At 38.7% G+C, this 14,213-nt stretch overlaps 1 long non-coding RNA gene across 3 annotated transcripts; it reads right to left on the bottom strand.

The window, feature by feature from the left end:
* Window positions 1-10: 10 nt before the first annotated feature.
* Window positions 11-7,766, bottom strand: LOC134544185 (uncharacterized). 3 transcript variants are annotated; one of them, XR_010077579.1, is made up of 5 exons: window positions 7,249-7,766; window positions 6,867-7,092; window positions 2,602-2,718; window positions 1,003-1,965; window positions 11-353 (listed from the first exon to the last, which is right to left on the bottom strand). It is a non-coding gene; the product is annotated as an uncharacterized LOC134544185 (long non-coding RNA). The 3 variants fall into 3 exon arrangements; XR_010077578.1 differs by having other exon boundaries at window positions 11-1,173; window positions 1,774-1,965; XR_010077577.1 differs by having other exon boundaries at window positions 11-1,965.
* Window positions 7,767-14,213: the final 6,447 nt, after the last annotated feature.

Genomic DNA, 14,213 nt, shown 5'->3' with positions numbered 1-14,213 from the left:
TTTTGTATTTTCATAACTTTACCCTTCTTGTCAAAAATAAAAAACATTGTAGAAGAATATTGTTATTTTTTTTAAACAAAGAAGGGTAGTTCAGTGGTAAACCACACGAGTGCTTATTACAAGCCTAGGCAAAGTATGCCCACAATTTCCCTGAAATGTTTGTCTAAATAACATGCAAAATCATTAAATAATAAATTATCTTCAATATGATGTAATTCCTGCATGTATGAATGTTCCTGGTCATGCCCACCGAGGATGATGACACTGCTCTGCACACACAGCAACTGCACGTTGCCACTGAGGGGCAGCACCGAGCACTTGAGTGGAGCCACGACTGGCGGCAGCAACAGGATCTGCAAAACAATCAACTAATTTTCAATGTTCCATTTGGAAACATTCTTAACCAACACATCAAAGTATTTCAATCATGAAACCAGTTTTTACCAACTGATTCCCAATGTTTTTGCATAATAGTTGAATTCACAGTTTCCTACCTATTTTCACCACACCTGTATATCTAAATGTTTTTAAACAAATATATTTTATATTACTTTTCTTTCTTAAGATATAAACCATTTTAACTAAACAAACGTAAAATGAAATAAGATCCTGCAATACAATCCTATATCATAGGTAAGTGAACAAAATGATACTTGAGACAACATAAATATGTTTGCACAATAATACTTTTAACAAAACATTACCTATTTCATCAAGTTAAAATACAAAAGAATCAAAAAGCAAAAATATAAACAAATGTACTTCTTTACTCAGACATTTGTAAAAGGCTGCATTATTAGAAAGTTCATGTAAATTTCTTAATTTAATTGAAATTTGTTTACAAGTTGGAAATAAAATGCCAGGGCCTGTAGGTATGTGAAGGATTAAAGAAACTGCAATGGAATGGCTTAGCAACAAATGAAGATATATCATTGAATTATTCATAAGTAGCCATAACAATGAGTGCAAAAATCATAAAATATTCATTCCAGCCAAACAAACCTAATATTAAACAGTACAATCAGGTCACGGATTTCAAAAACCCACATGAAACAATGTGTGTAAAAATCATTTCAAAACAGCTAATTGAAATGCCGGATGATGAACTTGTTCCTGATGGCCAGGCGCGCCCAGGTCGGAGAGGAACTGGTGGGATTGGCACATCATTGTTGCCTGTAACAAACCAATCAATATATTAGAATGCAGGCAATAATTGTTTATAGGTAGATTATCATTACTATAGTGTAAATGGTCTCTACCTTAGCTTTGTATCAATTATAAAACATGTTTGTTTTACACACACGCACGCACTCACACATATACACACATATACACACTGCAAGTTGTGTATAAACAACAGAAGACACCATCAGAAAAATACAGCAAAAAGCTTTTCATCTGGCATGCTAGGGTTTGCCTTCTGTAATGTAGCACCAGTCGAGCCCCTCATGTGCAGATTTCTTCAGGTGGATTTTGCCAATTGACCTTGGCTGCCAAGATATCTAGTTTGCTTCAATGTTTATTGCCATTGCCTGTTTAAATATTTGTACAAGGTTCCTATTTTATAGCTGTTTATATATCACATTATAGGTACAAAAGCATTTGTATTTTCAAAGAGGAAGTAATATGTAATAAACATCATTGCAATTCACAAACTGAACAAGTAGGTATTTGTACTATGCACTTCATTTGCAAATAATACACTAAGTTACAGGGAAGAAAACCCAGGTGTCGCCAATACTAATTAATAATATATAACAAAACACTTCTCACCTACAGCTCAGCTTCTTCCACATAATCATTGTGCCTGATACCAATGTTGTGACAAATGGCACAGGCAACAATGATAGCTGCTGTTGTCTGCAGCTTGTTTCATAAAACAAGCTGCAAGCAGGGAAAGCGCTGCTTCCAAACACCGAACATCCTTTCCACCAGATTCCTCGTCCGAGCATGAGCCATGAGTACCTGTGTGATTACCTTAATGTGTATCATTACTACACATAATATGTACATTATACACATGTAAAACATGCTGGTTCACACTGTATTCAATAGAGACAACCTTAATATCACAGTTGAAACCAGCAATGGCGAATGTCACAAAAGTTTTAAATTAATTTTCCCTAGTGCAAATAACTTTCAAAGAATGTATTAATACCATATATCTGTGTGTGTGTGTGTGTGTGTGTAAACACAATTTGTATGTATAGATTAACTATCTAATATACTTTCCAAAATGTAACATTAATATAACAATAATTGAAAATATGTTCATAACAATAACTATTTGGCTGTAGAAGAATATGTTTCTCCCTTGCTTGGTGGTTTTACAATAATAGATGTTTGCACTACAAAACTTTGCTGTAGTCTATTTGCACCATGTTTTACTTTGCCAAAACAATTACGTTGAAGTTTAGAAATGAGTAAAGCTAAGGTGTTGGAGCAACAAATTTTGTTGCGAACTTTAAGAGTTAGTATATGGAGATTAGTCCAGTTATGACACATTTGCAAACAATATATTATATGTATTTCACATTATTTAATTTAATCACACTTGCAGCTTTAAAAATGCTGTTAATGTTGTTATGAAATATGTCATACCTCTGCTCTGCATCTGTACGGACTGGCTGCTCTGGTATGGGCATGAACAGGTATGGCAACTGTGGGTAACCACTGTCTCCCAGCAGCAGTCCCTGCACACGCCCATCTTCGAATAAGCTAGAGAACATTTCAAGAATATCATAAACACAAATTGTTTCAAACTAACCATGTTTTTCTGGTTACTAGTAGTACATACAATTGTGACATCTATTTATATATGTGTATAAAGTCTAAACATATACCAGAAAGTGCCACTCCCACTACTGGAATAATTTGGGTAAGGCACATTATGCTTCCCTGAGCAAAGATTGGAGCGAATGTCACACCTGTCCACCAACAATTTGATGTTATTCTGAAGAACAGTCTGTTTTCAGTAAAAAACTTACACAATTCCACTGTTTTTTTTTTTTAAATATTTCCTCACATTTACATTTTCTTAAAATCATACTTTTAGAACATACTGTTACACCTTATGTACCTACACAAATATTAGTGTAAATGGTGAGATCAGTTGGTTACATTGGCCATGTCAACAAATCATGAATACAAGTGAACAGTTGGTTAGCTATGTTAACAATGCTATACATTAGAAAGAATGGATAGTATGAGGTTTAAGTTCTGTATCACATATCCAAGTTTTTCCTTTGATCCTGATGGCAGGATCCTGTATACATTGAGCCTTAGATAATTGAAGTTTGCTGTTTTCAATTACTCTGTCACTAGGTAATGGACAAAATAAACACTTGAATCAAGTATTTGAGAAACAACATAAGTCACAAACAACAGATTTTACAGAAAGTGAATAAAATGTAATAGTCCATGGCATGTGGCAAAATATGTATATGTGATACTATGGATACATTACAACGTTAATTTACTTCTCTTTAATGTGAAAAAGAAAGATATTGTATTTACAACCCCCCCAAAAACTATATTTAAAAATGCTGGACTTATGTTGTTTCTCAATTTCCTACATAAACTAAAAATATATTGTTCTGAAATGTGATATTTTTGATTTAAGGTAGTCATAATATTCCACAAAACATACTATTTATTTGCGTACACAAAGTAATACTATAATTTTACTTAGAACATAAAAAATACCAATAATTATATGAATATAAATGCATCCAGTTCCTAATGCACTAATCTTGCTGATATGAGAAAGTCTATACGATGTAGGTTTTTAGATCTACCTTTGTATATGCGACTTACACCAACTTTAACATTGAGAGATCACATTTTAATATAAATAAGTATGCACATGTCCCTCTTCAAAATGCACGATTTGCTGATGATGTGCGGTAAAGTCTACATTGATGTGATTAATCATCAGGCTGGTTTTGCGTTACTTCTGTTACACATGTTGGCCACAAGAATAATTAATTATAGAATGACTGGCAATCTTCTGTGTGTGGCAAGTAGTTTTGCAACTTGCGGAGGTCATCTATTTTGTTCTGGTTGATAGGGATGCAACCTGCAGGATACCCCATGTTTTTTTGGAAGAACAAGGTCCGCAAGTGTGCATTTTAGAACCCTAAAATGACGCTTGACAAGGGAATCAATGAATGGTCGTGCCACAAGTCCAGCATAGTTACTTGCATAACTGAAGTGCATGAACTGACTTGGTTTGAATCTAGTTTTCTGGTCTCTAGGCACAGATATTCCATAGGACTCTTGTAACAGCACATTCCTCTTAAAATACTTGGGCCACCATTGCTTGATGTCGAGAATGCTGATGGAATCTGCTATTACAACAGTGCAGGGGCGTGCCTAGGGGGGGGGGGGGGGGGTCGAGCGGGACCGGACCCCCCCCCCCCCCCTTCCGGGGTTAAAAATATTTTAATATTAAATTCATAAAATGAAAAAAATTAATATTTAGACTTCATAAAACTGACTTTTATGAAGTTACTGCCAGTATTTTTAGATAGCCTAAATGTGTCGTTTTGCCTAAAGGCGTTTTGCCTAATTTTAGGCAAAACGCCGTTAGGCAAATCGCCGTTAGGCAAAACGCAGTTAGGCAAATCGCCGTTAGGCAAACCACTGATAGACAAAACGCCATTAGGTTAGGTAAGGTTAGGTAAGGTTAGGTTAGATTAGGTTCGGTTCGGTTAGGTTAGGTTAGGTTAGGTTAGCTTAGGTTAGGTTAGGCTAGGTTAGGTTAGGTTAGGCAAAACGCTGTTAGGCAAATCGCCATTATCAAAATGCAGTTAGGCAATTCGCCGTTAGGCAAAACGAGGTTTTGTCATCATAGTAACATTTTAGGCAAAACACCATTAGACAAAATGCAGTTAGGCAAATCGCCGTTAGGCAAAACGCCGTTAGGCAAATCGCCGTCAGGCAGAACTCCGTTAGGGAAAACGCCGTTAGGCAAAACGCCGTCAGGCAAAACGCCTTTAGGCGAAACGACTTTAGGCGAATCGCCGCAACGAATTCATGTTTAGGCAAACCGCCGTTAGGCAAATCGCCTGTTACTCGCCTAAATCAGCAATATTGAACACGTATTTTTCAAAATTTTCCCGGGGGAGGATCCCCGGACCCCCCGCCTAGCTGGGGGGTATTCCATACTCCCAGGCCCCCCGGAAAGGCCCTAGCCTTCTGCCTGACCCCCCCCCCCCCCTCCCAAAGCAAAATCCTGGGCACGCCACTGCAACAGTGAAGGATCTCTTGCAGGATGAAGTTACAATTATCTCAAAATTCTCCTTGATGGTGTATACTCTGTCGTACTTCTTGATTTTGCCTTGGAGTACTGAGAAATCCCTATCGCAGGGCAGGAAAGAGTGTCCTCTTATTGGGAAGTAATGTTCGATACGTCTAAAATGTTTAAGAGAAGTCAAAGCAGACAACATTCGTATGAATGTATGGTTCTTACTTTGTGCGCTGCACGCATCTGAAAATATGTACAACTCTTTGACTCCCTTCAATGACGTATTCAAGAACTCAAAAACAAATGAACATACCTCATTAGGCCCCTTTGTTCCAATTCCCTCACGGTACACAAAGAAAGTTGCATTGCCATCTTTGAGATTATGTATGCAGAAAACACTGATGGTTCACTATCTAAGGTAAAACACCTCCTGGACTGGAGTGCAAGGCAACTGTAAATTCTGCGTGAAATCTATGCAAATGGCTCCCAAATCACCCGTTTTATCAGCTTTGATTATCTCGCTGATTTCCTTTATTTTCGCTGAAAATTTCTTTTCTGATTCAGCTACTTTCTTAACACATTAAATCTATGGCTATACGGGAATCAAGCAAATTGGTGCTTTGTGGTGTTTGAGTGGGGTATTTGAGAAACAACATAAGTCCTGGACTTATGTTGTTTCTCAAATACATAGCAACTAGAGAAGGCTATATCTATGGAATGATTGCGTGGACTTCAGTGGTTATTTGCTAGCATGTACAACTACCCTCCAACAAACTGTTATTGTTGGTAACTCATTTTTGCCAAAATGTGGACTTATGTTGTTTCTCAAATTCCCGATTCACTTGTCATGTAACAATTAATTATGATCAAATGTATGTATCTGTGTGTGTGTATATGTGTATGTGTGTGTGTGTGTGTGTGTGTGTGTGTGTGTGTGTGTGTGTGTGTGTGTGTGTGTGTGTGTGTGTGTGTGTGTGTGTGTGTGTGTATGTATGTATGTATCAAAACACACAAAAAAGGCATTTCCACAAGACCAGAGACATAATTTGTTTGTATAGCAAAATTCTAGATTTAATGTCAAGGATCTTTTGACATAGTAATTTAAAACAGCATTATGTACCAAATGATGAATTCAAAGCCATGAACTTGGTAAAGTGATATGGAATAATTACCATGTAGGTGACATAACCAATAACACTATTTCCAGGTTATTTACATGTACCTAACCTTGCAAAACAGACCTTTTTCTTAATATCATACACACATCCTTACAACTTGTAAAAGCTATAAATTACTCAAAGCTACTTAAGGTATCAATTTAATTCGATAATAAAAAAATGTCAGGAAATTGACACAATAATTTGAGGATTTTAATTTTACATAATAAAGGGTGGCTTTTAGAATTACCAGATTCAAGAAAATGCTCTTGACAAATTGAAATACTTTACAATCAAGCTACCTACATGAAAGAACTATGTGCTAACATGAATATTGTATTAAATATTGAAATAAATACAAACTAGACAAATTATTTCAATTTATCTCACAGTTCACATTTCATATTAAGGTCTGTCACGAAACATGTTTCAACATGCCTTAACAATCTTTACCTACGTACCTGTATACTTCCCCCCGACCACCGCCGGGGCTTTTGATTTTTATGTGGGTGCAGTCACTCCTGTAACACCGGGAAAGTGTTAAAATCGTAGCTTGTTCAATCGAAATTCATCGCCAGTGGGAAACCGTATCCGATGTAGAGTATGTTGCGCTAAACCGACAGAGATACGTCTGATAATTCGGGAAACTGTGGACTCGCTAACGCCTGTTAACTCGCCTGCCACCATCTGTAAATAGTATTTCACATTGCACCGATGTGTCTATGCAAACCACAAATTAAACACCACATACTGAAGTGCACAATAGGCTAACCTAGGCAAAGAGTGAGAGATGGTATTACTGTAAACAAAAGGTATTGGTTAGTAACTATTATTTCTGCTTACCTGTAAAGTGCCTGTTGCGTAAAATCGCAAGGCAATTAGCAGCTGCAGGACAGGCGGTAGCGGTAATCCTCGACGACTCCGTGGTTCTTCAAACACTAGCAAAGGCAGAATGTGATGCCGAACAAGATCCTTGGTAAAGCGATATCGTCGTCTGAACAGCACGTCACTAAACCACTCCTGTGGATTTTTAAAATCCCTCAAATACTGACGTGGGTCCCTGGCAACGTTTCTTTCTTCATTTTCTAGAAATACTTCATCAATTAAATCAAGAAATTCCACAACAATTGGTTCTAATAACGCAGCCATCTTGAATTCTTTTCCATATTTCACTCCGAGGGCCCTCGGAGTGTAGCTGAGCGTACACTCCAATATTCCTTCGTTTTTACTCGGTTTCATTCGGATATTACTTCGTTTTTACTCCGTTCTCGACTGTGCAATGAAAATTCCTCCACTCAAACTCCACTCGCACTCGGAGAATTCTCGGAACGACTCTGCAAGCCGCCCTGAGCCTCTGGAAGTGTGACCCCACCCAATCAATATTTACAAGAACAATATAATATTAAGAAATAAACTCTTAAGTAGGTTTTTTTTACGAATATGAACTGATTTATTTTTATTTATGGAAGGGCCACGGGGTGTTGCGCTTCGTCTCGGAAGCAATAGCCTGGCTTTAGCAGAGGTTTAAGGTGAATTTTTGAATTCGTAGGCATCGTCTGCAGTTTGAAGTGCATTTCGGTTTGGAATCGCTGTAGACAGATAATTTTAAATACAAATTTTTATTCTTGGTAAAATATATATGCACCTATTTGAGATACCAGACGTTTGGGATAAATTACAATTGAACCTTAAATGTGCAACATTGCAGCTCGTAACCTATAATTCGCACTAAAATCAGAAACGAAGATATCTAACTTAAATATAAAAGATAAACTAGTTTTGAAATAATATCATCTAATCCAGGCCATCATAAAATGGCTTTACAGTTAAAATTATATATAAAATTATATTTATGAAAGCATGAAAGACAAGCGAACTTAATCAGAAACACATAAGAATAATCAATATCCAAAATTTAAAACAAAATATTTTTCCAAAAAAATGGTTGTTGGTTGTAAAGTCGGTTTACGGACTTGTTTAACGTGACGTCATAACAAAACATTGATGAAATAATGATTGCATACTTTTATGAATAAAATTGAATCATTTTTATTGAATTATCGCTATTTTGTATGGATACAAAGAAGGAGTGAAATTAAATCTACAATTTAATTGTTAAATTTACTTTTATTTGCACTCATTAATTCAAATATGTTTATTACTTTAACGAAGAGATTATTTTAACTATAACTTTTATACATGTTTGCTATTTAACTTCTTCCAATCTGTGCGTGCAGCCGGCATTCATCGATTTATTAGACGTTGTCACGTCAAAAGTGTCCCGTAACGCGCGTTGTCCCGTTACGCTGTGTCCCGTTACGCTCATTATATGATTCTACTCGACTGGAACAACCATCGATTTGACTTTTTCGAGGCACATTAAACTTGAAAAACTCCCATTCGTTTCCTACTTTTCCTATCACCGTCCTATCCTTAACAGAATAACACAGATTGGAAGAAGTTAAATAGCAAACATGTATAAAAGTTATAGTTAAAATAATCTCTTCGCTAAAGTAATAAACATATTTGAATTAATGAGTGCAAATAAAAGAAAATTATTCAATGAAATTGTATATTTCATTTCACTCCTTTGTATCCATACAAAATAGTGATAATTCAATAAAAATGATTCAATTTTATTAATAAAAGTATGCAATCATTTCATCAATGTTTTGTTATGACGTTGTCACGTTAAACTATCGTCCGTTAACCGACTTTACAGACAACCATTTTTTTTTCTGAGATGGTGTATTTGTATTTGTTGTAGCTTAAGAATTTACGAAATTATTAGAGTTTTTTAAGAATTTTTTTTTGCAAATAACTTTAGATAAAGGCAGTTAACACACATTGAGCCTACCCCACACAAAACCATTAAATAGGCCTATACATAACACTGCAACTGAAACAAATGTTTTCATCATATTAACATAGTAGGCTATTTGTTTGTACTATTTTCGAGTCCCCCAAAATTGAGAAAATCTTCTCTTCAAACGATGGTCTTTGTAAAAAAAAAAAAAAAAAACCTCGCTTTATATATTAGACAGAAAATAAATAATTATAAACACACATATACCTAACTATAATTTTATCGTATTGCAAAAATAATGTTTTGAATTGATAGTAATTAAGTAGGCATCAAACAAATAACAATAAAAATTTCTACTAAAAAACCGACTTTCCGCCTTATTTTCAACTCATTAAAACATCAAGAAACGAACGAAAAATATGAACAATACTTGCTGCCTACTCTTGCAAATTAGTTTTAAAATCTGCGTTTTTCAACCAAAAAGTGTATATTGGCAACTTCAAAACTACACAATTATTTTAAAATCGTACTTACAAAATTAATTTAATAAATGTGTGGCAACATCAAAATTGCATACATTTAAATATCTTTCTTAAAATTGTTTAAAAAGAAGTTGAATTATAAAATATTTATGCTATATAAGATGCAAGAGAATCGGCAAATTAATTTAAATTTTAAATATAAATCAATCAACATAAATTTCACATAAGTTAACTAACTTTTGAATTCATTAAAAATTCAGTAATGATGTGGTAACATGTTTTATAATTTTTTTTACAGAATTCAAAAAAGCTGAACCTGCAATCGGCTTAATGTTACAATAAATAGCATATTGACAACTATGCACTTAAAAATTACAGGCATAAAATAAATCATGTGTGCAAATAGAAACCGAGATATACAATAAATTATAAAATTATAAATGGAAAAGGGTATACTGGCGCACCCTGCTCAGTGATAATTCGCAATGAGCTTCAACAATTAGTTATGAGTAACATGCAAGATGGCGTTGCTAAACCACGCGAACACTGCACTCTAACGTCGTTATGTAGGTACTACTTGAAAAATTCATATTCGATAAAAATCCGGATCGGACCATGTTTCACCAAACTACATGAATTCCATCGAAAAAAATTCGACACTTTTCCGCATACAACTAACCCGACTTCCACCATACCCGGAATCTTCACTACACGGAAATGTATCGAACCGGAATAGTGACTATTCCGGGTCAGCACAAGTCCGTGCCAACTTGTGAGATTTAAATCTTGTATGGAATAGTGACTATTCCGATTCGACACAAATCCGTTTTTTGCCATTGTTTAGGCGGAATAGTCACTATTCTTTTCGACACAAGTCCGCGTACCCTACAAGCTGCAGTACCCGGCGTTGCCCGGGCTGAACACAGGGTGAATGGGACCTTTTTCGAAATAAGATATAGATAGTAATTGTCTTCTTAATTTGAATGTCAAGTGTGCAAAATAATTTATATCACTTTCAGATCCCGACAGACGTTTTGCCAGTGCATATTTATTTACCTGTATATATCTCAAAATTGGTAGTCTGTATGTAATCTAGACTCTATAAAGCACTATAGACAAAAAGCTGAAAAATAAGAAACATACTAATATTGAAAAGAAAAACCATATCACTGATAGTAGAAACGCAGTTTACATCAACATAGAGACCAAAAGACATGTACATATTACTAGAACATCCATTTCAATAAATAAATCAATTTTCGTTTTTTTTTTTACATCATAGTATACACAAAATAAACAACTACATATAAAGTTCTTCGAAATTCACTGTAAACAATATTTTAAATGTATGTCTCCCCAGAACATAAAATATAAACTTCAAATAAAATTAGAACCTTATATAAAACTCATGAACAGTTACTTCCAAAAATAATTTTTTCTCACGTTTAACTTAATGTTTTCGATGTTAGAACAGGGAGAGTGGCCAGTTTTGGCGCCAGTTTCCACGTTTAGCATCAATAGGTAATTATCTCCGAAACCACTTTCTATAGCTGCACGGTCGGCCCTAACCCGCCGTACGACATGTCGTGCGGTCCTTAGATAAAGTGTGAAACCCGACTGCGGGTCTTTCAACGTAATATGTAATCTTGTGTTTTAAGGCGGTCCGCCGAGGCGCCTGCGCCTCACGCTATAACACCTCCCCACGGAGAATTAGAACTTTGCCCACGCAGGGCGGCATTGCGCCGAATGGGCAAATGAACTTACGAATGCTTCAATCCCTGGGACGTGCAACGGACATGAACGAGAGACCACGTCCGGTCCCGTTGTGCCTGGTCCCAGTTTAAACATGGCTCACGCCACTGTGAGAATCAGTCTCACATCACGTGATCCTTGGAAGTCCGGGTACCGAACCCACTTCGAGTCCAGGATGAACTCGTAATTATTTAGTGTCAATTGCCATGTTTAGATTAGTGTGTGTCGTCATCATCACGTCTATGTATAAATCAGTATTAATTGTAAACCCGCAAAGAAAGTAGTAGATTAACATAATAAGCGTATAACGAACTATCACATGCCGCGCACCAGACTTGCCGCGCCACGAGCCGTCAACACCGCAGGTCAGGCTAGCCTGCACCCCTCTGTGGATTAGTCCTGGGAACACCGTGAGACGTAATAAGTGCCGCCATTCGAGGGCCGTGTAGGCGGAGTGAAGGTTGACGACGATACGGCCAGTCACGTGCCAGTGCCTTGTGGGACGTTCTGTAACGTTTGCTAACGGAATAAAACACTTAAAGTTACGTGTGTATTTCACTAATACGGCGTCCTGGGAGGCGATAACAGCCCGGGGTCCTTTGTCGACGCGTCCCTGCCTGCAGCCACGAGGCCAGGAATCCCGCCCTTGAGACTAAATTCACTTTATATCATTTGAATTAACCAAATTTCAGGACAGGCAGCGGGGACGGCGTCAAATTGTCAACCAACTTGTGTGGCTAAAATATCAACAAACTTTTTCGACAGACAATCCATGGAAAACGAAACAAAAAATTAGCAGACAAAGGTCTTGAGTAGGGACCAGTGCAACAGCGCGCAACGTGGCAACACCGCGCGACAGAGCAGCGCAACGCCAGCAAGATAAGCCGGGCCGGGACCAGACAACACCTCTCTTCCGCTCTCCACTCATGCTGTACACTCGCCTTCCACCCCCGCTCGTCACCTCCGACATCCACCCCTCTTCACCCCTACCACCCTGCCCCTCATCATCACTCTCCAACACCGCTTCCCCACCCCGCTCCCCTCACCACACACCGGCACGTCAGCTGGCGACGGATACGTCACGCGGCCACGCCACCACAGGCTCCCGCGAGGCAGGAAGCGAGCGAGCACGCGAACACCAACTGAGTGACGAGGGGAGACGAACCCCGTACCTACTCGCGCCCTGCCAGCGACGTCACGACCCGTCGCTCGGGTCGGCCTGCCGCCTCGCGATGCAGCGAGACGCCACGATTGACATGGGCGAATGGTGGAACATGGACATACTGACAGGCGAGAGAGAGATGACAACACGAGCCGAAGCGCGCACCACACGCAAGTGCGGCGCACGGGAGGAGCCGATCCCGGTCAAGAGGGAGGACAGATTCGCGTCAGCACGCCGCTGCCACGCCGTAAGGTGCCACTGTCAGGCAGATGAGGTGGCTTACTGCCACCAGTGCGGCACCTCTAGGCACCGCACGCGACGGCCTGTTCATGTGCGCAGCCTGTGATGAAAAGGTGAACGCACCCGTACCAGTAACCGTGGTGAGCGAGATTCGGCAGGATAATGTCCGTGTCAAGCTGCCAGAATTCTCGGGACAAACGAAAGAGGACCCGGAAAAGTTCACGCAGGTGTGCCAGGACCACCTGGCCAGACATGGCGTACCGAAAGAAGAGTGGACGGAACGCGTCACCGAGCAGCTCAGGGGTCAGCGATGGACTAGTGGACCATGACCGGCGAATATGTCGTGGAGTGGGAAGACTTCACGCCGCACCTGGAAACCCGGTTCAACGCCGCCCGCACATGTCCGTCAAGTGGGCCCGGTCATATTTCGTCGGGAATAATTTTTTTTCAAAATTCGTTAGTGCTACGTTAGTGCTGGTAAGTGCCGAAATTTGGTCGTTAGTGCTCCAAAATTGCAACTTTTATGGCCGATTTAGTGATCCGGGCTGGCTTGACGTCAAGCTGGCCCGGAAACAAAAGAAAAAGGACAATATGGAAAATTCAATGAATGCATTCGTTAGTGCTACGTTAGTGCTGGTTAGTGCCAAAATGTGGTCGTTGATGCTCCAAAATTGCAACTTTTATGGCCGATTTAGTGATCCGGGCTGGCTTGACGTCAAGCTGGCCCGGAAACATAGGAAAAAGCACAATATGAAAAATTCAATAAATGCATTCGTTAGTGCTACGTTAGTGCTGGTTAGTGCAAAAATTTGGTGGTTAGTGCTCCAAAATTGCGACTTTTATGGCCGATTTAGTGATCCGGGCTGGCTTGACGTCAAGCTGGCCCGGAAACATAGGAAAAGCACAATACGGATAATTCAATAAATGCATTCGTTAGTGCTACGTTAGTGCTGGTTAGTGCCGAAATGTGGTCGTTAATGCTCCAAAATTGCAACTTTTATGGCCGATTTAGTGATCCGGGCTGGCTTGACGTCAAGCTGGCCCGGAAACATAGGAAAAAGCACAATATGAAAAATTCAATAAATGCATTCGTTAGTGCTACGTTAGTGCTGGTTAGTGCAAAAATTTGGTGGTTAATGCTCCAAAATTGCGACTTTTATGGCCGATTTAGTGATCCGGGCTGGCTTGACGTCAAGCTAGCCCGGAAACATAGGAAAAAGCACAATACGGAAAATTCAATGAATGCATTCGTTAGTGCTACGTTAGTGCTGGTTAGTGCAAAAATTTGGTCGTTAGTGCTCCAAAATTTCAACTTTTATGGCCGATTTAGTGATCCGGGCTGGCTTGACATCAAGCTGGCCTGGAA

This window comes from Bacillus rossius, unplaced genomic scaffold (genome assembly GCF_032445375.1).
Source record: "Bacillus rossius redtenbacheri isolate Brsri unplaced genomic scaffold, Brsri_v3 Brsri_v3_scf319, whole genome shotgun sequence".
Lineage (NCBI taxonomy): Eukaryota > Metazoa > Arthropoda > Insecta > Phasmatodea > Bacillidae > Bacillus > Bacillus rossius.
Note: the sequence above shows the minus strand (reverse complement) of the source record. Positions and strands in the feature narration are given on the sequence as shown.